We start from the raw sequence: 24,433 nt of genomic DNA on the forward strand, positions 1-24,433 counted from the left end.
TCTCTCTCTCTCTCTCTCTCTCTCTCTCTCTCTCTCTCTCTCTCTCTTTGTAGTATCTTTATCTGGTTTTGGTATCAGGGTAATTCCAGCCTCATAGAATAGATTTTGAAGCTTTCCTTCCTCTTGTATTCTTTAGAGTAGTTTGAGAAGAATAGATATTAACTCTTCTTTAAGTGTTTGGTAGAATTTACCATCTGGTCCTGGGCTTTTGTTTGTTGGGAGTTTTTAGCACTGATTTAATTTCACTGCTGGTGATCTGTTCATGTTTTCTATTTTTTCCTGATTCAGTTTTGGGAGGTTACATGTTCCTAGGAATTTATCCATTTCCTCTAGGTTATCCAATTTGTTGGCATATAACTTTTTATTATATTCTCTTATAATTATTTATATTTCTGTACTGTCAGTTATTTCTCCTCTTTAATTTTTAATTTTTTTGAGTCCTCTCTCTCTTTTTTAATTTTTTTGGTTGAGTCTGACTAAGTGTATCAATTTTGATGATCTTTTCAAAGATCCATCTCCAGGTTTCATTGATCTGTTCCACTGTTTTTTATTGTCTGTTTCATTTATTCATACTCTAATCTGTATTATTTCCTTCCTTCTACTGGCTTTGGGGTTTGTTCGTTCTTTTCTAGTTCCTTTAGGTATAAGGTTAGGTTGTTTACTTGGGATTTTTCTTCTTGTGATAGGGCTTATTGTTAGGAACTTCCCTCTTAAAACAGCTTTTGCTGCATCCCAAAGTATTGGACTATTGTGTTTTCATTTTTATTTGTCTCCATGTATTTTATTTCCTCTTTGATCTCTCAGTTGCCCCATTCATTGTTTAGTAGCATGTTATTTAATCTCCATGTATTTGTGTTCTTTCCAGATTTTTTTCTTGTGGTTGATTTCTAGTTTCATAGTGTTGTGTTTGAAAAAGGTGCATGGTGTGACTTCAATCTTTTTTAATTTGTTGAGACTTATTATTACATGTGACCTCACATGTAATCTGTTCTGGAGAATACTAATGTGTACTTAAAAAGAATGTGTATTCTACTGTTTTAGGATGGAATGTTCTGAATATATCTATTATGTCATTCTGGTCCAATGTGTCATTCAAAGTCATTGTTTTCTTATTTTCTGTTTGGATGAATTATCCATTGATTTAAGTAGAGTGTTAACGTCCCCTACTATTGTTGTATTATATCTTCTTGTTGAATTGTTCCCTCTATAATTGTGTAGTGTCCTTCTTTGTCTCTTGTTGCAGTCTTTGTTTTAAAGTCTATTTTGTCTGATATAAGTATTTCTACCCTGGCTTTCTTTTCGTTTCCATTTGCATGATAATTTTTTTTCTAGCCCTTCACTTTCTTTTCTTTTTTTTTTTTTAACATGAAATTTATTGTCAAATTGGTTTCCATACAACACCCAGTGCTCATCCCAACAGGTGCCCTCCTCAATACCCCTCACCCACCCTTCCCTCCCTCCCACCCCCCATCAACCCTCAGTTTTTTAAGAGTCTCTTATGTTTTGGCTCCCTCCCTCTCTAACCTTTTTTTTTTTTTTTCCTTCCCTTCCCCCATGGTCTTCTGTTAAGTTTCTCAGGATCCACATAGGAGTGAAACATATGGTATCTGTCTTTCTCTGTATGAGATATTTCACTTAGCATAACACTTTCCAGTTCCATCCACGTTGCTACAAAAGGCCATATTTCATTCTTTCTTATTGCCACATAGTATTCCATTGTGTATATAAACCACAATTTTTTTTATCCATTCATCAGTTGATGGACATTTAGGCTCTTTCCATAGGCTATTGTTGAAAGTGCTGCTATAAACATTGGGGTACAAGTGCCCCTATGCATCAGCACTCCTGTATCACTTGGGTAAATTCCTGGACCCACAAAAGTATGGCCAACTAATCTTTGACAAAGCAGGAAAAAATATCCAATGGAAAAAAGAGAGTCTTTTTAACAAATGGTGCCAGGAGAATTGGACAGCAACATGCAGAAGAATGAAACTAGACCACTTTCTTACACCATTCACAAAAATAAACTCAAAATGGATAAAGGACCTGAATGTGAGACAGGAAACCATCAAAACGCTAGAGGAGAAAGCAGGAAAAAACCTCTCTGACCTCAGCCACAGCAATTTCTTACTTGACACATCCCCAAAGGCAAGGGAATTGAAAGCAAAAATGAACTATTGGGACCTCATGAAGATAAAAAGCTTCTGCACTGCAAAGGAAACAAAACTAAAAGGCAACCAACAGAATGGGAAAAGATATTTGCAAATGACATATCAGACAAAGGGCTAGTATCCAAAATCTATAAAGACCTCACCAAACTCCACACCTGAAAAACAAATAATCCAGTGAAGAAATGGGCAGAAAACATGAATAGACACTTCTCTAAAAAAGACATCCAGATGGCCAACAGGCACATGAAAAGATGCTCAATGTCATTCCTCATTAGGGAAATACAAAGCAAAACCACACTCAGATACCACCTCACGCCAGTCAGAGTGGCTAAAATGAACAAATCAGGAGACTATAGATGCTGGCGAGGATGTGGAGAAACGGGAACCCTCTTGCACTGTTGGTGGGATAGCCCTTCACTTTCAAACTGCATGTGTCTTTAGGTCTGAAATGAGTATCTTGCAGGCAGCATATAGCTGGATCTTGCTTTTTTATCCATTCCACCTCCCTATATCTTTTGATTGGAACATTTAGTCCATTTACATTCCATTTACATTTAGTCCATTTACATTCGAAATAATTAATAGATATGTACTTATTGCCCCTTTTCACTTGTTTTGTGGTTGTTTTTGTAGTTCTTCTCTGTTTCTTTCTTGCTCTATTCTTTCATGGCTTGCTGGTTTTCTTTAGTGATCTACCTGGATTCCTTTCTCTTTACTTTTTGCATATCTATTACCAGTTTTTGATTTGTGGTTTACATATGAGATATTATGCATCAAGCAGCCTATATTAAGTTGGTGGTCACTTAAGTTTGAATGCATTCTAAAAGCACTAATGTTTTAATCCTCTCTCCCAACCCTCACATTTTATGTATACAGTATCATACTTTGCATCCTTTTATTTTGTGAATCCCTTGACTGATTTTTATAGATAAATTAATTTTATTGCCTTTGTACTTCCTACTTTTCTTACTCCTACTTATGGTCTTTCCTTTCCATTCAGTGAGTCCCATTTAATGTTTCTTGTAAAGCTGGTTTAGCAGTGATTAATTCCTTTAACTTTGCTTGTCTTGGAAGTTCTTTCTCTCTCCTATTCTGAATGATAGCCTTACTGGATAGAGATAGAGTATTGTTGGGTGCAGGTTTTTTCTTTCAGCACTTTTAATATATCATGCCACTCCCTTCTGGCCTGCAAAGTTTCTCCTGAAAAATTAGCTGATAGACTTTTGGAGTTTCTTTTGTGTGTAGCTATTGTCTTTTCTCTTATTCTTACTTAAAAAAATCTCTCTTTATCATGACTTTTTACCCTTTTAATTACTATGTGTCTTGGTATGGACCTCCTTGGGTTGATTTTGTTGGGCGCTCTCTGTGTCTCTTGGATCTGGACTTCTGTTTCATTCCCCAGGTTCAGAAAGTTTTCAACTACAATTTCTTCAGCTTTTCTTCCCTCTTTTCTCGATCTTCTCCATCTTGGATCCCTATAATGCAAATGCTATTATGCTTAATGGTGTCAATGAGTTCCCTTAATCATTTTTATTTTGTATTATGCATTTTTTTGTCTGCTATTCAGTTTGATTGCTTTCCATTATTCTGTCCTCCAGGTTGCTGATCCATTCTTCTGATTCCCTTAGTCTACTATTTATTCCATCTAGTGTATTTTGAAGTTGTAGTTGGGTTCTTCATCTCTGCTTGGTTCTTTTTTTTTATGTTTGGTTCTTTTTTTTTTATGTTTTCTGTCCATTTCTTGAGGATCTCACTGAGGTCCTCCACTTCTTTCTCCAATCCAGTGAGTATCCTTATTATTATCACTTGAAATTCCCTATCAGGCATATACTTTTCTCCATTTCATTTAGCTCTCTTGCATGATTTTGCCTGTGTTTTTATCTGGGACATATTTGTCTGCCTCCTCCTTTTTCTAACTCTTGGTCTTTTTCTTTCTTAGCTATATCTCCTGCTCTTGAAAGTAGTAGCCTTATGAAGAAGAGGCCCTATAGTGCCCTCCATTGCAATGCCCCCTGTTCACCAGAACGTATGTGCACCCTACTATTGTGGTTGAGCTGTGTTTGCCTTCAGCACAGTCAGTTGCAATGGCTCTCTTTGCCTGTTGTGGGCAGGGTTTAGTATGTGCATTATAAGTATGGGACTTCCTTGAGCTTAAGTTGAGTAAGACTAGGCATTTGCCAGAGGTGTGGTAGCATGGAACTGCAGGGCACTGCCCCTGTGTCCCCTGAGAAGCTTTCATGTGTAGACAGGGCCTGCAATCAGACCAGAGGTCTGCCCCCTGCCCACTCCTGGAGCCACAGTTGGACTGATGTGTGTGGTTATCTTCCCCTCTCCATGGGACAGTAAACACTTTGGGGTGGTGCTGGATGGACCCTGTGAGGGCTGCTTGCACATTGCCACAAGATAGACTTTGGATAGACTCCTGCCAAGGACATGGTGGAAGGAGTGGGTCCACGGGAGAACACAGGGGTTAAGTTATGCTGAAAGACTATGGCATAACATATATAAGATATCCAAAGAGGGGTGCATGGGTGGCTCAGTCGGTTAAGCATCTGACTTTAGCTCAGGTCATGATCTTGTGGCTTTTGAGTTCAAGCCCCACATTGGGCTCTGTGCTGACAGCTCAGAGCCTGGAGCCTGCTTTGGATTCTGGTTCTCCCTCTCTCTTGACCTCACCCCCATTTGTGCACACGCACTTTCTCTCTCTCCCTCCCTCCCTCTCTCTCTCTCTCTCTCAAAAAATAAACATTAAAAATATAAAAAAATAATATAACCAAAGGAAGAAAATGTGTAATGTGTACATTATAAAATGTATAATATTTTATATAGCCAAACTAAGCTTCAAATATAAATGTACAGTCAAACTGCTAATCCTAGAATTCATCAAAACAAGCAGCAAACCAATAAAAAGTGGGCATAAGACTTGGATAGGTATTTCTCCAGAGAAGATATACAAATGGCCAATAAGCACATGAAAAGATGTCCAGCATCACTAATCTTTAGGGAAATAAAAAGCAAAGCCACAATGCGATATTACACCCCTCAGGATGGTTTTTATAAAATATAATAGAACAAGAGAGAATAACAAGTTTTAGGACATGGAGAAATTGGAACTCTTGTTCCTGGGGGAATATAAAATTGTGCAGCTGCTGTGGGGGGCGGGGGGAGGGAAGCATAGAATTACCATATGATCTAGCAGTTACACTTCTGGGTATATATGAAAGCAGGGACTCAACAGCATTATTCACAGTAGCCCAAAGGTGCATGAATGAATGGATAAACAAAATCTAGCATATACATACAATGGAATATTATTTAGTCTCAAAAAGGAAGGAAATTAGGATACATGCTACAATATGGATGACCCTTGAAGACATGATAAATGAAATAATCCAGATACGAAAAGACAAATATAGTATGATTTCACTTATATGAGGTAACTAGAGTGGTCAAATTCATAGGAACAGAAAGTAGAATGGTAGTTACCATTGGCTGTGGGAGGTGGTGGTGGAGAAGAATAGAGAGTTATTATTTAATGGGTATGGAGTTTTATTTTTGTTTTTATTTTTTAATGTTTATTTATTTTTGAGAGAGAGAAAGAGCATAAGCAGGGGAGGGGCAAAGAGAGAGACAGAGGATCCAAAGTGGGCTCTGCGTTGACAGCGGAGAGCTCAGTGTGGGGCTGGAACTCACGAACCACAATATCATGAACTGAGCTGAAGTCAGACGCTTTAACTGACTGAGCCACCCAGGCGCCTGAGTATGGAGTTTTAATTGAGGAAGATGAAAAAGTTCTGGAGATGGATAGTAATGATGCTTGGACAACACTGTGAATGTACCTAATGCCATTAGGCTGTACACTTTAAAAATGATTAAATGTTAAATTTTTTGTTATGTATATTTTACCACAATTTAAAAAAAACTATCAAAATCATGCAAGAAACTAAGAACATAACTATGAAATATTGTTCTTTTGAGATGTTTGGTAGGAATCCAATACCCCTTGTAGGGAGCCAGATGGATAAACAAAGTTGTAGTAGAATGTAACAACCAACACCATGTTCTAAGTACTGCTGTAAGTGCTCAAAGATTTTTGTTTGTTTGTTTGTTTGTATAACAAATAACTACTGCGTTGTTACTATGTGCCAAGTATTGTTCTAGGTATGAAGGATTTTGCAGTGAGTAAAATAGATAAAAGTGTCCACCTTCATGTAGCTTGTGTTTGTGCTGGGGGAGAGAGACAAAGAAGTAAAATATATTGTATACCAGATGATGATAAGAGCTTAATGAAAAATTAAGAAAGTAAGGTGGATAGATAGTAGATATTCACAATCTAGTGATGGGAAAGACATAAAAAGATACTTTTTAAAAATCCAAATGAATGTTCCCCAAAGAATATATGTGGAATACTTTATGGATATACTGAGGAGGGGCATCTAGTCTCAGCCTGGAGAAGGAGAATGTCAGGGAAGCTGTATAGATGTAGCAATGTCTGAACTGAATATTAAAGAAGGCCATGAAGAGGCATTAGGGGAAGTTGGTAAGATCCAGCAGAAGGACCAACATGTGCAAATATTAGGATGTATGAGAGACTATGGGGCATCCAGAGAACTAAGTAATTCAGCATGAGGTGAGAGATGAGGCTGGCACATTGGGTCATTATGGCCCATGATGTAGAACTTGAGTTTTATCTGAAATTCTATGGAGAACTATCAAAAGATATTAAACATGAAAGTGACATAATTGGATTCTATTTCAGAAAGGTCACTTTTTGCTGCATGGATCTGATTGAAAGAAGCCAAGACCAGAAGCAGGGAAATATGACTACTGGATCCAAAAGAGAAGTAACGTTGAATTAAGGCACTGGCTATAGGGTTAGAGAGAAGACCCATTTGAGAAATGCCTAGAAACCAATCAATAAGATTTGACAACCAATTGGGTGTGAGGTTTGAAGGAGAAAGAAATCAAAGATGATGCCAAGGTTTAAGGCTATGAATGATGACTTGGTACCATTTACTAAATTGAGTGCAGATAATAGGCTTAGGGTAAGTAATAATTCCACTTAGACTGTTTATTTTGGGTACTTGTGGATATCCAAGTGAAGCTGTTTAGTAGATAGAGAAAGTCTGGAACTTAGGGGGAAAATCTGCGATGAAATTATAGATTTAGAAGTAGGTTTATACATTATAGATTATTATAGATTTATAGTAGGTCGATGAAATTATGGACATGGAGGAGATCACAAAGGAAACAAGACATATATTGGGAAGAAGGCCAAGGAAGGAGCCAGAGAGACACCACCTAACTCATAGGACAAGTGAGGAAAGAGCAGCCCAGTACAAAGTCTATGAATATATGGTCATAAGAAGACCCATAAAAGATGGTATCACAGGAGCCAATATCAAAGAATGGTTCAAGTGGGAGGGAGCAGCCACCTTCTACAAATGCTAAGTAGCACTTACTGTACCTTATTACTTAATCATTTGACTTTCCTGCCAGATTTAAGCTCTGAGAGGGCATTTGTACTTCTTACCATCATATTCCCAGCCCTGGGTACACAGCAGATACTTAATAAATATTTTGTTGAATAAATTAAGATTAAAGCTAAAAGAATCCATTAGATTTTGTAGCAAATAGGTAACTGTAGACCTTGACGGGAACAATTTCAGGGATGGTGAGGGTGAAGCCATATAGCAGTGGGTTTAGGTAGAAAGGGGATGTGAGAAAAATAGAAGAATCTTTTTAGAGGCTTGGTTGTGAAGAGGAAAAGACAAAACAACAGCTAGGAAGAAAGTAGGGTGGAAGGGTCATGGGAGGGTTTTAGTTGTTAAACTTTTATTTTTTTAAAGATGTTAAATGCCTGAATAGGAAAAGATGAGAATTGATGGAGAAAGTATGCTCTGAAGAGGGAAGAGACAGAATCCAGAGGTTGGTTGGAGGAAAGACATAAATAGTTGAATAAAGACGTAAATAGTTGAATAAAACTAAAAAGCTAGGAACAGAAACAACTATGCAAGAACTCCCCCTCAGTCATTTCATGATTAATTATCAAACAGCTGATGGTCAAAAAGGGATCAGTGTTTAGGAAAGGATGAAATTATTTGGATGAGACTGGGAGTGTTTTTTGGAGGCTGTGAGATCTGAGCTTAAAGTGTCTGTTAGGTGGAAAAGGTAGAGAAGCAGGGGGAGGGCATTCCTCTGAAGGGAATACAGAGGCAGTGCTTTGTAATAATAATTTAAAAAGAGCCTCTGGATCTTTTTCAAGCCATGCTTGAAATTTATCATATGTGGAAAATTTCAGCCATTGTTTCTTTAAATACTTTTTTCTGTCTCCACTTGCCTCTCTTCACCCTCTGGAACTCCAATGAAACAGGGTGCCTGGGTGATTCAGTCAGCTAAGTGTCAACTTCGGCTCAAGTCATGATCTCAGGGTTCAAGAGTTCAGGCCTCACACCAGGCTCTGTGCACAGAGCCTGCTTCATATCCTCTGTCCCCTCTCTCTGCACACCCCCCCCCCCACACTCTCTCTCAAAAATAAATAAACACTAAAAATAAATTAAAAAATAAAAGAACCCCTGAATCTTTTTCAAGCCATTCTTGCAATTTATCAAATGTGGAAAATTTCAGCCACTGTTTCTTTAAATACTTTTTTCTATCTCCGCTTGCCTCTCCTCACCTTCTGGAAGCACATATGTTAGGCTGCTGGATGTTGTCCCATAGCTCACTGATGGTCTACTCATTGTGTCTAGTCTTTGTGTTTCATTTCAGATAGTTTTTTTTTTTTGTTTTTTGTTTTTTGTTTTTTTTTGCTGTCTTCAAATTCACTCTTTTCTTTTAACCATGTCTAATCTGCCATTAATTCTATCCCTAACTAGTTCACTTTTAAACTGTAGAAATTTGGCTTGGATAATTTTAGATATCTTCCATTTCTCTTCTTGTCATGCTCATGATTTCTTCTAATTCTTGAACATATGGGATGTATTTATGATAGCTGTTTTAATGCTTTTGTCCACTAATTCTATCATCTATGTCATTTCTGAATCTCTTTCTATTGATTTTTTCCTCATTTGGATGTTATGTTCCTGCTTCTTTGCATGCCTGGTAATTTTTAATTGTAACGTCAGACATTGTAAGTCTAACATTTTGAGGGTACTTAGTATGTTTGTAATTCTTTAAATATTTCTGGGCTTTGCAATAGGATGCAGTTAACTTACTTGGAAACACTTTGTTGGGTGCAGAATAACTTTAAGCCTAGGGCTAATTTGACCCTTCCATTGAGACAATACCCTTCTGAAGACTCTACTCAGCTCCTTCTGTGTTAGGAAGTCTTTCTACTCTGGCTAGTGGGAACATAAACTATTCCCAGCCTTGTGTGTGCTCCAAAGTTTGCTCTACCAGCTCCTTTCTAGGGATTTCTTCTCCAGTCTTAGTAGTTTCCTCAAATTCATGCACTAATTATTATTCAGCTAAAGATTCAAGGAGACCTTTTGCAGACATCTGGAACTCAATCTTACTTCAGCTTTCTTCTCTCCAGTGTCCTCTGCCCCATGAAGTCTAGCTGCCTTGGCACCTCTGTACTCTGAACTCTGTCTCCTCAACTCAGGGACATTAACAAACTTCTCTGTGCAGTGGCCTGGACTTACCAGGCAGGAAACTCACCAGCTAGGGCATTCATCAGGTTTGTCTTGTCCCCCACCTCCTGCTCTTTTTCAGAGATTTAAATCCTGTTCTTCTTGTTTCCAGTGTCTGAAAACTAGTTTCATAGATTTTGACTGGTTGTTTAGTTGTTTAAGGAGGGAGGGTAAATGTAGTCCCCATTACTCCATCATGAGTGTAGGTGGAAATTCAATGCTTTGCCTTTAGACCCTTAACTCTGATTAGAATGTGAGCACCTTGAAATTCAGCAAGAACAGAACCTGGCACATAGTAGACAGTTAATAAATATTTCTTGAGTAGATGAAGTCCTGTTTCCTGTCAACATTGTCCCCAATGAGCTTCTTTCAAAATTTAAATTCTAACCATTTCTCTAATATACCAAGAATATTATTAATTCTCTCCTCATAAATATTGACTACCCTCTATTATATCCATCTTGTTGTGGTTAACATACATCCATATTGTTCCTAAAATGTTTAGGAAAAGAAAAAAGATCTTAGATGAGGACCTACAAAACTGTAGTTGCCTCTGGTTGACTTAATCCACTAATAGTTTCTTGAGCAGAATCTCTAATCTGTTGTGTACCCATCAATTGGTGGTCTAATCCAGTGGCTTAAATTTTCCTTAGAGGACATGCTTCCTATGCCTCATCTGCCAAAATAATTTAGACTATCCCTGGTCTAGCTCTATAGTTTATGGATGGAGAATAGATAATGCTCAGAAATAGCGAGTATTGGCATGTTGATTCTGTCACTTTCAGGCTACCAGGCTAAATGCTAAAAAAAAAATGTCTTGAGAGAAATCATCTCCTAAATCAGGAGAAAGGGTAGAGTAAATTTTAGAAGAGTAAAGTGAATTCAGTTCAATTGTAAAAACTGCATTAAAACATAACGGACAGTTGGGCTTCCTTCATTATTTTTATAGCTGGTCTTCTTTCATCCCTATATTAGCACGTTTGACCTTTTGAAAATTAGAATGACATGACAAGAGTAGAACTACATATATTATTCCAGCACTAAAAAGGAAAAAAAAAACCCACTTTTTTCCCTTTTTTTTTTTTACAAATCAAATGTGGAATTAAATGGAAACATTTTTTTTAAGTTTATTTATTTATTTTTGAGAGACAGAGAGAGCATGAGCAGGAGCGGGACAGAGAGAGAGGGAAAGAGAGAATCCCAAGCAGGCTCCACACCATCAAGACAGAGTCCAATGAAAAGCTCAGTCCCACGAACCACGAGATCATGACCTGAGCCGAAATCAAGAGTCGGACGCTCAACTAACTGAGCCACTCAGGCACCCTAAATGGAAAAACCTTTTTAAGTAAAAATAATTTTTCTCCCTAAATAAAAATGCAATATTGTGTAGAGTAAGAATGCCACCTGACAAGCCACAACTTAAGTGACTTCTTATTGCGGCTTCATTTTACTTATTTAATTTATTTATTTATTTTTAATTTATTTTTAATGTTTATTTATTTTTGAGAGAGAGAGAGAGAGAGAGAGTGCAAGCAGGGGAGGGACAGAGAGAGAGAGAGGGAGACACAGAATCTGAAGCAGGTTTCAGGCTCTGAGCCGTCAGCACAGAGCCCAACATGGGGCTCAGATCATGACCTGAGCTGAAGTCAGACGCTTAACTAACTGAGCCACCCAGGCACCCCATATTTTTAAGTAGGCTTCACACTTAGCACGGAGCCCAAGGGGGGCCCCGAACTCACAACTCTGAGATCAAGACCTAAGCTGAGATCAAGACTTTGACGCTTAACCAACTAAGCCACCCGGGTGCCCCCTCATTACTGCTTTTATTTTATTTTATTTTTTTTAACGTTTATTTATTTTTTGGGGACAGAGAGAGACAGAGCATGAACGGGGGAGGGGCAGAGAGAAAGGGAGACACAGAATCAGAAACAGGCTCCAGGCTCTGAGCCATCAGCCCAGAGCCCGACGCGGGGCTCGAACTCCCGGACCGCGAGATCGTGACCTGGCTGAAGTCGGACGCTTAACCGACTGCGCCACCCAGGCGCCCCTCATTACTGCTTTTAAAGGGAACATTTCCCAATTTACTGCCCTTAGAATTTTTTTCACTGGAATAAAATCTATTTTTCACTTTGGAATAATGAATCTGGATCCTTAAGTACTAGAAGAAATTGGCACCACTTTGCTAACAGTCCCCAGACTCCTAGGGCTTATCATTAGCAAGATAGAGTAGTCCCGGAAGAATGGTATGTTTGGAAAGGATTTTGAGTATTTCTTTTCAGATTTTGATGAGAAAGAGCAATGTGTCTGTTTATTTAGGCTCACTGGTGAGTCAAAGTTAAAACACAAAATTCACTTTCTGATTTTTCTGGGATATTAATGTGTTGATATTTAAAAATTTTCTTCTAAATGAGATAGTCAAGTCACAGTGTCTTTCTCATATTTACTTGTCGCATAATGTCTCCCATTAGACAGTTGAAACTGAATGGAAAAGAAGGGGATTTTTTAGAGTTTCTTTCCTTTAAGTAAAAGAATTTAATTATTTTAAACTTTATGGAATACACTGCCCAAACAGGCCAATAAAGCAATGGGAGTAGTAGCAAAGCAAAACTCTGTAAAGTTAATTTATTAACCAGAAATTTAGTTTCATTTTATGAAGGGCTAGAACATTTTGACCATAGAACTTCTGAGGTGCAGAGGGGATGTAACATGGGGGTGGAAGGGCTGAATTTAATTTCTTTTTCCCTCATTTTATACTAATAATTTGAGGGAGGAGTTTTTCAATGTTGGCTATAATTATCAGGCCAAGAGATTTTAGCTGACATAAGGTTGCAACACTCAGTACACAGGAAAAATGGGACAAATCAAAGTCAAAATAAGTTCCTCCTCCTGGAGCTATTAGAGGAGCAGGAACAGCTTGTTCACTAATTGCAGAGAAGTCATTTTTGTTGTATTAAAGGCATGATGTGAGAATCTTTCAGTTCCATCTTGCTCTGCTGTATAATGCTGGTGACAGGTATTTAAGAACTGCCTGTTCTGTCCAAAAAGTTCTATCTGTCTAGCAAGTACTATCAGACCATCTATATACAGAGTTAAACTGCTCCCGACTGCCTTGAAGCACAGCAGACCCTCCCTGTGGCAGGCAGGCCTCAGGTTGTAATTCTTTCCCTTGGGTTTCATCCTCCTCATTTAACTTTGGAATTTTTTTTTCCTCACACTTCAAAGACAGTGAATGAGGTTTTGCTTTCTTTAAAGGAGCCACTTTTATTTTAAAGAAAACTTACTTCCTGAATGCAAAGAATCTTGCAAGACATAGCAAGATGCTTTCCATTATGTCTCAGATCCTCGCTTAAGTTTGTTTTCCTTGTGTAATCAGTTCTATTTGACAGTGAATACTTGAGGCTATTTCACATTGTGTTCAATGCTAACTTAACACACCAAATTTGTAGAATCATACATAGGGGTTGTTGGTGTGAACCCGGAAGTTTCTACAAAACTAGGGCAAATTAAGCTAAAGATCAGTATTATGATTAAACATTGTAATTTCCACTAGCCCACAAGAAAAAAAAAAAAAGAGGCGGTGTACTGGAGGTCCCACAGTTGAACCCAGGAACACCTTTTTCTGAACAGTTATTTGCTGTTCACCAATGTGAAAGCAAAATGATCAAATATTCTGGTTTTTGGGAATTTGCAGTTGTTATTTGATGTTCTAATAGAGATATTGGCTCCAAGCTCTTTGTGGGAGAGCAGTATTTTGCAATAACCTCTTCTTTAGAAAGGTTGAGTCTATTTAAATACGTCAGAGAACAACTTGCCCTGATAGGAAAGTTATTAATATGAGGTCTTTCCCCCCCCCTTCTTGCCTTTTAATGGCCCAAATAATAAAGTATTTCAAATTTTTTGTCTAAATAATTTTTATAACATGCAAACTGTACAGAAAACCATAGCCACTAAAAGAAGCCTGAAGTTGCATTAATCTCCATAGAAACACCAAAAGGCAGATAAACAATTCTATATGAGAATGCATTAACCTGTTTATTTCATTTTGAGTTTCCTCCTAGTGCACATGTTGACAACTTCCCTACAAAGGAAAAAAAGGTCAGAAAAATTGGAGGAGATAGACCTATTTTATTTTTGCAGTAAAAAATAACAGTGAACTTCCTACAGTAGTTCTGTCCAACAGAATAATATAAGCCGCATAAATTATTTTAAATTTTCTAGTAGTCACAATTTAAGTGAATTCATTTTAATGATATATCTTATTTAATGAAATTAAAATGTTATCACTTCAGGATATAACCAATATAAAAATTATTAATGAGATATTTTACATTATTTTTCTCATACTAAGTCTTTGAAATCTGGTGTGTATTTCATACTCACAGCAAATATGAATTTGGACTATTCACATTTCAAATGGTCAATAGCCACACGGAGCTTGTTGCTTACCATGTTGGGTAGAGCAATCCTATAGAGGAGTACATATTCACTGTATTTAAAAAGGAAATAAGAGTCTCTTCATTGGACACCTCTTGCCGTTTTTTCCCTTGGACTTTTTAGAAGCTACTCTAGAAGGCCCTCTAAAGACTTGACATGTTCCTGTCCACAATGATTATGCCTCAGGGCACTCTGCATCCTACAGAAGCAGGTCCACCAGAATCTGGTGGTAGTTTGCTTCTCTGTGTCTTCTGTATTAATATGTACATGAAGCCACAATGAATCCTGGCTTCTAGCTATCGTATTAATTTTTTCCAACGCTTCACACTTCAAAGCCTCTGGCCTGACAACCTGCTGAAGCTGACTTGAATCTAAGGGGAGACGCATCCAATTATGATGGGCCAAGAGCTATTGCCTACTTGAACAGCCTGTCAAGTAGCCCACATTCAACACCTGTTATAAGCTGAGTACTGGCTTAGCTCATAACTTCATTTGCTCGGGTCCTCTCACCTGCTCGCAACAATACTTCACTAAGATCCTCATCTCTGCCTCTATTCCCCAATTACCAAGTCACCTTCCACAGATCCACCAGAGAGTTTGCTTAAACATGTCTGATTGTTTTGCTTCCCTAGTGGACCTCTGAGATGGCTCCCACTGCTAATAAATTGCAAACTCTTTAGTGTTGCATATGAGGCCCATCCCACCTGGCCCCAACCCACAACTCAAGCTACCTTCATCTAGTTCCTTTACTGTATGGCCTCTCCCCATTCTCTCTCCACATGTCACCCAGCCAAATGACTTCTTGCCATTCCCTGACCATGCCTTGTCATTCTTCCATGTCAGGTTTATATATAGTTTCCTTTGCCTGGAAAGAACTTTTTCCTCTTGTTCACATGTCAATCCCTACTCATCCATTCCAGAAAACCCAGTGGGTGTCCCTAGATTTCCTACTTACTCCATGAAGGAGCTTCCTGCTAATCTGAAAACATCTTTGTTTCTGATGGTCAAAGTCAAGAACCATTTTCTGTTTGGGGGAAGTTTTCTCAGTTTTTTGTTTTTTTGTTTTTTGGTGGTTTTTTGTTTTTGTTTTTGTTTTTGTTTTGCTAGCTGTCTTGTTTCAGAGAGGAGCTACTACTAATCCATTAGCAACCTCCAATAACATTCAAACATCATACTGCATTAATGCCCTAGTCTTATCAAGAGTAATATCTCAGAAAAAAACAAGTTTTTTTTTTAAGGGTACACTTGAAAACTGTTTGAAAGTAAAAATGAACAATTTTTAATATAGTCACGTTAAGAGGGGACTTAAAATAAGACATGGACCTCTTAACTCCTTTTGGGGGCTGAGTACACATAAGCACTCATTTTGTAAGTATTGTTATCTCTTTAGTGCTTTTTTAGGGCAGTTTCCCATTCATGCTTTTTATAGCAGAGCTATCAACAATTCATTCTCACACCTCAACATGTCCCAAGTGAAACTCACACCATCTCTTTGAACCTGTTCTTCTGGACTCTTTGAGTTCTGGAAAGGACATCACTTGGAATTGTACCGACATACCCTTCTCTGTCACTCCTCGCAACAAATATGTTGCCAAGTCCTTTTATTCTACCTCTGCAACCTCTCTGCCAATCATTCCCTTTCTGCTATTCCTACTGCCAACATCCGAGTTCAGGCCCATGTTGCCTCCTACCTATACCCTTGAAATCACCTCCAGCCCTTTGTCCTTTCAACTCCTAAACTCCAACACTTACCAAGACTTCTAAAGCCCAGCTCTAAGGATGTCACCTCCCAACCTAAACCACCCCCAGTTTCTCCCTGTCACCTAGTAGACAAAATCCAAATTCTTTAGCCTGATGTTCAAGGTCCACCCATACTTTGACCTCAATATAACATTATAATGTGATTTCCTCCTACTCCCCTACATGTACTCCAGCTAGAATGTACTAATAGTATCCCATATACACCCTTCCCACTGTAGCATCTTGGCTTTGTCTGTGGTGTTCTTGTCTCTTCTTACTTTCCTAACTTATTGCTGATCAAAATATGACACCATTCTTCAAGGCCAAGTCAAAACTACTACCTCATCCATGAAGTCCTTCTGGATTTTCCAGCAAGAAATAATCTTTTGGTCCTTGTACATACTTTGTTTGTTATGATTCTTACTATAGTTTACTTTGTAAGCTTGTTTTGTGTATATGTGAATCAATATCTTATCTCTGCTGAGATTATAAAGTTTATTTCATTGACTCAACAAGTATGTGTTGAGTGCCTACTAGGTGCTAGTGCAGTACAGAAAACAGTGATCAAGCCAGACAAGGTATTTATTTTAGAGGGCCATGCTAGGGTACCTAGTATGTATTTAATTCCTAATTTATGTGAAAAAAAGTACTTCTAGACTAGAAAAGTAGAATAGGAAGTAAAAAAGGCTTCAGAAAAGCTGAATTAGGAGTTCACAATAGCTAGGAGTCTGTCTCTTGTCCCTGTAGCCATGGAGACCCCAGCAAGCCCTCACACAGAGCCCTTTGCTCTCAGTTACAAGCATCTCCAACAGTAATCATAACAACAACCACTGAGCTTGGACATGTGATTTCCAAACTCATTTCAGATGAGAAGCCACAAATTAGGAGCAGGGTGTAGAAATGGTACAGTCAGTCACATGGGCATCGGTGAGACGGACAGTCCAGCAGAAAGGGAGGATCCAGAAAAGCTAAAAAACAAAACAACAATAAAAGAGAGAGAGAGAGCAATCTGTAGCCATTTAAAATAGGGACAAACAGTTCTGCATATCTCTGACGGGCCTGAAGACTTCTCGGTGTCCTAGCACACCACTACTTCTAATGACACATAATCAAGCCAGGCTGTTTACAGAGCACTATTTTAGAAGGCAGGGAAGATTAATATATTGGAAATGTTTCCATCCAAGATAATTAAAACTCTTGGTGTTTAAAAGGATGAATCCTCAGCCATCTATTAAGCTCACTTATCCACAACGTCTCTCTCCCACCCCCACCAGCAGGCTCTGGAGCCAGGGTTTTATTGTACTTCCTTGCACTTCTTGATTCATTTGCCTCAGAACATTCGTTGGCTCTCAGCATTCAGTTTAATTTTCATTCAATAAGTTTCATGCCCATGTTATTTGCACGACACTCTAAAAGGGCCAATGGAGAACACAAAAGATTTGAAAAGTCTAGACCCTAGTCTTGTCTTAGAGATGCTCAGGGTCTAGTTTAGGAGATAAGACCTACATCCTTGAAGGAACATAAATACACAATAGAGATGCAAATAGTGTGTAGTGAAACAAACTTTGCAGTGAAGGATTGCCTGGGAAAGGACTAGGGCTAATCAGGAAAAGATTTCTTAGAGCCTCTGAGCCAGAAGTGGAAGATTTGGGAAGGGCATTTTGGTAAAGAAAACAGGACAAAGAGGAGTGAGCTCTAGGCAAGAAAGAGCAAACACTGTGTAGGCAGTGGTAAAGAGCTGGCCTGGCAGATGGGCTGAGGGCCCTGCTTGGGGAAAATGAAATATGTTTGATGCATTTCCACAGTTTTGTACAAATCCTTGTCATCTTTCTAAAGTCATGTCTTAGTCCGCGTGGGCTGCCATAGCAAAATACCATAGACTGAGTAGCTTAAATGAAAGACGTTTATTCTCACAGTTCTGGGGCTAGGAAGTCTAAGATCAAGGTAACAGCTGATTGGGTTTCTGGTGAGTGCCTGATTCCTGGCTTGCAGACAGCCACATTTTTGCTGTGTCCTTACTTAGGAGAGTAGGAGAAAGCAAACTCTCTGGTATCTCTTCTTATAAGGACACTAATCCCATTGTGAAGGTCCCACCCTCATGACCTCATCTAACCCTAATTACCTTCCAAAGGCCTCATCTCTAAGTACCATCACATTGGTGGTTAGACCTTAAACATATGAATTCAGTGAGGGTAGGGGAACTGGGGGTGAGGACATAAACATTCAGTTTGTAACAGATCATATGAATGTAAATCCCTGCATCTTTTGAAAAGCCAGAAAAATCCATTTTGATGTATAGATTGGTACTCTTTTCAATGGTGTCATTTTGCTAGAGAGTTTATGCAACAGCTTGTTGCAAGCTACAAAGCTGACTTGATTTTCTTGTTCTAAGTTCATTTCACAAATGAAGTTGTAGGAAGTGTAGGTTCTTCTTTGGTTAGAAGCTCTGGAGGATCCTACTTCTAGAAGACATCATCCAGTGCTGTCTGGATGTGTCTCAAGCTTTGGGCAATGGTTAACAGATTCTATGAACAATTGAATAGGAACACAAACAATAGGCTTACTTTCTATAGCTTGCTAACTGCTCAGGACTGGAGATTTATCAACCTGTTAAAATGAGGTTCTAATAACTGTGCGTTTACCTTTCTCACTAGACTGTAAATTCTGGGAGGGTGGGGTAAGTGTTTTCCCCAGCATCTAGACCATCACCTACCACAGAAATGGGACTTACTGCTAGATTAACAGCTGAATAAATGGTTGAATGCAAGACAAATACATTTATTAACATTTGACTAAAGTCAAATCATTTATTTCTCAAAATTAACTTAGCCTGAGCTGGCTGAGATTCTTGTGACTGGTGCATCATGACTTTTTAACTAATTAAAAGCAAACCACAAAATCAGGGATTTTAAAGTCATTTTTTCACAGACATGTTCGTTGTAAATCCAATACCGTGTCCTGTTGAATTGGCTGCTTTGTGTAATTGAGAGCCAATTTCAACGTTCACATGACAATGAAAATCTCAAGCTTAAATTTATTAATATGTTGTCTTGGCAGAACACCAGGCCTCTTAATAACAAAATATGGAGAGAAATGATATTAGTCTCCAAAGACTTGAATTTGATTTTGAAAATAAACTGATGTTGTTCTTAAAAAGATCATTCACAAGAAGACATAACTGTGGAGCTGTGGACTATAAAGTAATTTAAATGAAAACTAATCCAAAGTACAGAGAATCAAAGTTCCAGTATGGTAGTTAGTTTGAAGGCCAAGGAGCAAAATATTCAACTGTTTTAGAGCCCACCTGAGCAATTCAAGTTCTGAATAGTTGCTAACTCACTGATCAGATCACTCCTAATCTGGACACACTTAACAAGTAATTTGCCAAATACACTAGGATATGAAGCAGAGGCACTGCAGATTCAACCAGTTGGATCCCAGAGAAGGAGACTGTATCATCTCTCATAACCATGGCCGTTATTCATTGAACACATACTAGGTATCTGTCCAGCACTATGTCAAGTGCCATACAGACTTAGCTAATCCTTAATAAACCCCCCATTGAGCAGATGAGGAAACTAAGGCTTAAAAATAAATTAAGTGAGGGCGCCTGGGTAGCTCAACTGGTTAAGTGTCCGAGTCTTGGGTTCAGCTCAGATCATGCTGTCACGGTTTGTGAGTTCGAGCCCCACATCGGGCTCCATGCTAACAGTGAGGAGCTTCCTTGGGATTCTCTCTCTCCCTCTCTTTCTGCTCACTCTCTCTGTCTCTCAAAAAAAAAAATAAATAAAAAACTTTCTAAAAATTTATAAAAAACAAAATACGTTAAGTAAATTACCCCCAAATCAATAAGTTTGTAAATGGAAAAGCAAGATTTTTGCTTTCCCTTTTGGCCATTCCATTTTATTCCACTCAAAAGATGGTCCTTGAAATGACAATATCAGCATCACCTGGGACGTTGTTAGAAATCAAAATCTCAAACTCCATCTAGACCTACTGAATCAGAATCACTGATTATAGAACCTCTCCAAGAGGTTCTAAAACACTCTAAAGTTTGAGAAGCACATCTCCATTCTACTCTGTTTCACAAAACTTTAATAAATGTGTATATTTCATTTTGCCAGTACAGATTCTTACCAAACCCAGAAAATTAATAACACATCCATTGCTCTGTTTGAACTATAGTCACCATACCAGTGTCCATAATTCCTACAAATAGAATATGTAAATTGAGCCCAAGAAAAACAACCCAATAGCATTATCCATCTAAAATATGAACAAGGGCTACAGTGATTGGAATTCTTTCAAGACCTGACTACACACATTGATTTGGGATTAAAACAGTAAACACTTAGCTCATTCTAAGCTTTAACAGATAAAATAGATTTTTAATATAAGCTCAGAAATGAGTATCTTGCCGAGAGGGCAAGAGTAAACATCCTGTGTGCTGTGACAAAAGTGAAATATAATATATGAAAAAGGCAGTCAGAATTCCAATCTATTGCTATGAGTGGTTGTCTTGCCAAATAATGAAAAGTATTGACATTGCTGCTGAGCTGTCATTGGCATGCTACACAAACATTGAGATTTTCTAGGCAAAGTGACTGGAAGTCATTCAAATATTTATAATGGTGTAATGGGTGAACTGGAGAATTTCTCTTTCAAAAAAATTTTTGTTCCAAACTCCTTGATGAGAAAATATTTGGAATAAACCACAATAGATTTATATACAGACTTATATGGCTGAAATTGATTTTTGTTTCCCTGGGAATTTAAGAATCTTTTTAATAGTTGAGAGCTGGTGTACAGCTGCAAGAGGTTGGCTTAATACGAAGCCAATATTTATGCTTTCTTGATAGAACAAATGAGAATTCTCTCTCTGTTTTCTATCTTACTTATGTTGAAAGCCTGGCAACACTGGGATATAATACTTGCTTCTTCAAAATGTTTTTAGATTGTTGTTCACTCTTTTGTATTTCATCTCGAAGCTGCTTTATTTATAATATTATTAAACCTCAAAGAAACCCATATGGTGGAAGGGAATGGAGAAATTTTGCAATTTCACTATTTCATTCTTCTTTAATAGAATTTACGTGAAAATGAAAATTGTTCAAGTCTGCTTTTTGTCTCAAAGAGTATGTCTATACCTTGCAACAGGATGGCTTAAACGGATGGGTAAATTCTATTACACAATAAATTTTATGGTTGGCATTTAATTCTGAAGAAATTGTCTTTTTCTAACAGGAGTGTGAATATTTAGGTAGATACTTGCTGTCTCTATATTTAAATAAAGCAACCCAACCTCAGAAAAATACATAGTTTTGTCTGAATGTAGATACAGCAATATTGTTACCAGCAGCCTCTATTTCTTAATAATCTCTAGGTTCAAATGGGGTGCCTGAGTGGCCAAGTTGGTTGAGCAACTGACTCTTGATTTTGGCTTAGGTCATGATCTCACGGTTTGTGAGTCTGGATACCACATGGAGCTCTGCACTAGCAGTACAGAGCCTGCTTGGGATTCTCTCTCTCTCCCTCCCTTCTCAGCCCCTCCCCCACTCACATTCATATTCTCTCTCTCTCTCTCTTTTTCTCTCTCTCTCTTTCTCCCTCCCTCTCTCAAAACAAATAAATTTAAAAAATTGTTTAAAAAGGTTTGAAGGGCATCTGGGAGGCTCAGTCTGGTAAGCATCTGACTCTCAGTTTTGGCTCAGGTCATGATCTCATGGTTTGTGAGTTTGAGCCCCTCATTGGGCTCTGCGCTGACAGTGCAGAGCCTGCTTGGGATTCTGTCTCTCTTTCTCTCTGCCTCTTCTCTGTTTGTGTGTGCACACTCTCTCTCTCAAAATAAATAAACATTGGGGGAAAAAAGTAAGAGCAGAAATCCAACTGGTCAGTATAATGTAGAGGTTAAAATCATGGACACTGGAATCAGATACTCTTGATTCCAATCCTTGATCACTTCTTACTACCTATGTGACCTTGCACCAGTCACTGTAGCTTCTTATGCCTCCGTTTTTTATCTCATAGAGCTGTTGATCAGATTTACTCAGAGAGTGCTCAGAAAAGTGCCTGGTGTGGGGCAGGTGGTCAATATATGGATGCCATCATTGTTATTCTCAGGGCCTTTTCTATCACCTGTAAATGGATGCAATAAACAAACAAATCTTATGGAATTTCTGTTATGGGGAAAGCTAGGTTCCATGAGCTCAAGAACCAAGCATGTCTTTTCACTATTGTATCCTAGCACATAGTGTAGATGCCTGACATACATTATGTATGAATGAAAATTTAAGTAAATAATTATATATGTAAAGTGTTTGGCACAGTGCCTGACACAAAGCAAGGGTTCAATAAATGAGGGCTATTTTAAGTATTTTTAACTATTTTGTGGAATCCTTCATAGAGTTTTTGTTCAAGCCTGACCTCTGCCCATGGTACTGGGAAGTCTTCACTGGAATTATTCACTCTTAAAAACTAAGACCTCTGAGAAGCTCTATCCAGTGGCAGTATGGAATTACTTCTTAGGCCTTAAGGACAAGGGAATTAGTAGTCAGAGCATTGTGACAGAAATCTTGGAAATTAAGATTCAGGTCCTGGCTTCACAATATCCTACTTGTGTTTGACTCTGTTTCTTCTATTGTAAATGAATGGTTTGGATTGAAAGATCCTCTTCTAACATTGGATCTCCATAATTTTACAAATTATGTTATAACTCTTTGTTCCTGAACATATGAACAATTTTTATGGCTTATCCTTCATGTATGTAGCATGCCTATTACACACACACATACACACACACACACACACACACAGGTGTAAGTCAGCAGTACTGTTGTGAATTTTTTCATCTAATACAGGAACTTTTCTTCTGGAATAAAAAATTCCTTGGGGTACCTGGGTGGCTCAGTTGGTTAAGCATCCGACTCTTGATTTCAGTTCAGGTCATAATCTCAGTTTGTGAGTTCAAGCCCTGCTTTGGGTCCTATGCTGACAGTGCAGAGCCTGCTTGGGGTTCCCTCTCTCCCTCTCTCTCTCTGCCCCTCCCTCACTCACACGTGCTCTCGTACACACTCTCTCTCAAAATACATAAATAAACTTAAAAAAATCCTCTCTCCATTTATACCTTTTTTGGAGATTCCTGCATGAGAGTTTTACATTTAGATCTAGCATCCACATTAGATTATAAATGAGAAATATTCTAAGAGAAAGCCTTAATTAAGTAAAACTAATAACTTATTTTGTCCATTCATCTCAATATGATAGTCCCACCTCCAAACTCATCCAACTTTTCTTATTTGTGCCAATTATTTGCTATTTCTTGAATATCCAACTGTTTAGGCATGTGTGTGTGCGTTGTCTCCCTGTGTAAGAAGAGCTATCACCTACTATTTGCCAGGCATCATGCTAAGGAATTCTCTAATTCTCTCAACGATCCTCAAAAATGACAGAGGAGGAAACTGAACTTAAGTGCGTGAGTGCCCAGTTTAAACCACAGTAATTGATGGATTCTGTTTCTACTCTATACTGTCTTTCAAATAGCTGCTTGCTGTCAAATACCAACAGTCTAAAAACGTCCCTCAAAGCAGATCTGTTTATTATATTTGTTTGAACTACCCTCCCCGTACACACACAGTGTTGTGAATATAATATGTGCTAGAAGATGTATGTTGAGTAAATGAAAGAAAAAAGGTGTGCATTGGGCCTTCCTCAATTTTGTGGCCTCATTTCTCTCTTAGAGTTTTTTTTTTTTTTTTAACCAAAACAAGAAGTGGTAAGTTTGTCACAGTAATACAAACCATGGAGTTATGACAAGTGGCAAACTGGCTCTAAGGCATTGAGGAAGTCAAAGCATAGTCCCTGCTATTTCTTTCCCAGCACACAGTGGACCTGAATATCAGTATTTCCATCTCATGACAACATCAGTAGACAGCAGCAGCCTGCTGTGAAGGGCACAAGCAATGTCCTAACCAGGGGCAAGGATCTCTAGGCCTTTTCAAATTCTATACCAAAGAGTTTTCTCTAGGCTTCTTGAAATGTATTTTAAGAGAAGTTTTTTGGTATTATTCCATCACATGTATTTTGAATATTACAAAAGTGAGAGATTGAACAAGGCCATTATTTCTGATGACAGAGATGAGAGGGTTTATACTTAAATGGGGGTGATAAATGCAATTTTAGAATCTTCTTTACTGGGGGGTACTCTTGAAATGTAGGTAGTCATGATCAGTCTGAGAATGTTACATTAAACTTAGAATTTGTATTAGGCAAGTTAAACTCAAGCAGTCCCCAAATTTAAGCTTTACATAATAAAGGTTTATTTCTCCCTCATGCAATAATGTAAGAACTCTTGGTCAGCCAATGATCATATTTCAAGGGTGCAATCTCATTCTTTTTTATAGTGCCACCTGCTCTAGATCATCAGAGTACTCTCCACCAAGCTTCAGGTGGAAAAAAGAA

General features: G+C 38.2%; 1 protein-coding gene across 2 annotated transcripts in view; it reads left to right on the forward strand.

Annotated features, from left to right (window-relative positions):
• WASHC3 (WASH complex subunit 3) overlaps positions 1–24,433 on the forward strand; it is a 97,120-nt gene that overhangs the window by 70,875 nt on the left and 1,812 nt on the right. The gene's annotated exons all lie outside the window — the stretch shown is intronic.

Source organism: Herpailurus yagouaroundi, unplaced genomic scaffold, assembly GCF_014898765.1.
Source record: "Herpailurus yagouaroundi ecotype Mexico unplaced genomic scaffold, PumYag 182, whole genome shotgun sequence".
Classification (NCBI taxonomy): domain Eukaryota; kingdom Metazoa; phylum Chordata; class Mammalia; order Carnivora; family Felidae; genus Herpailurus; species Herpailurus yagouaroundi.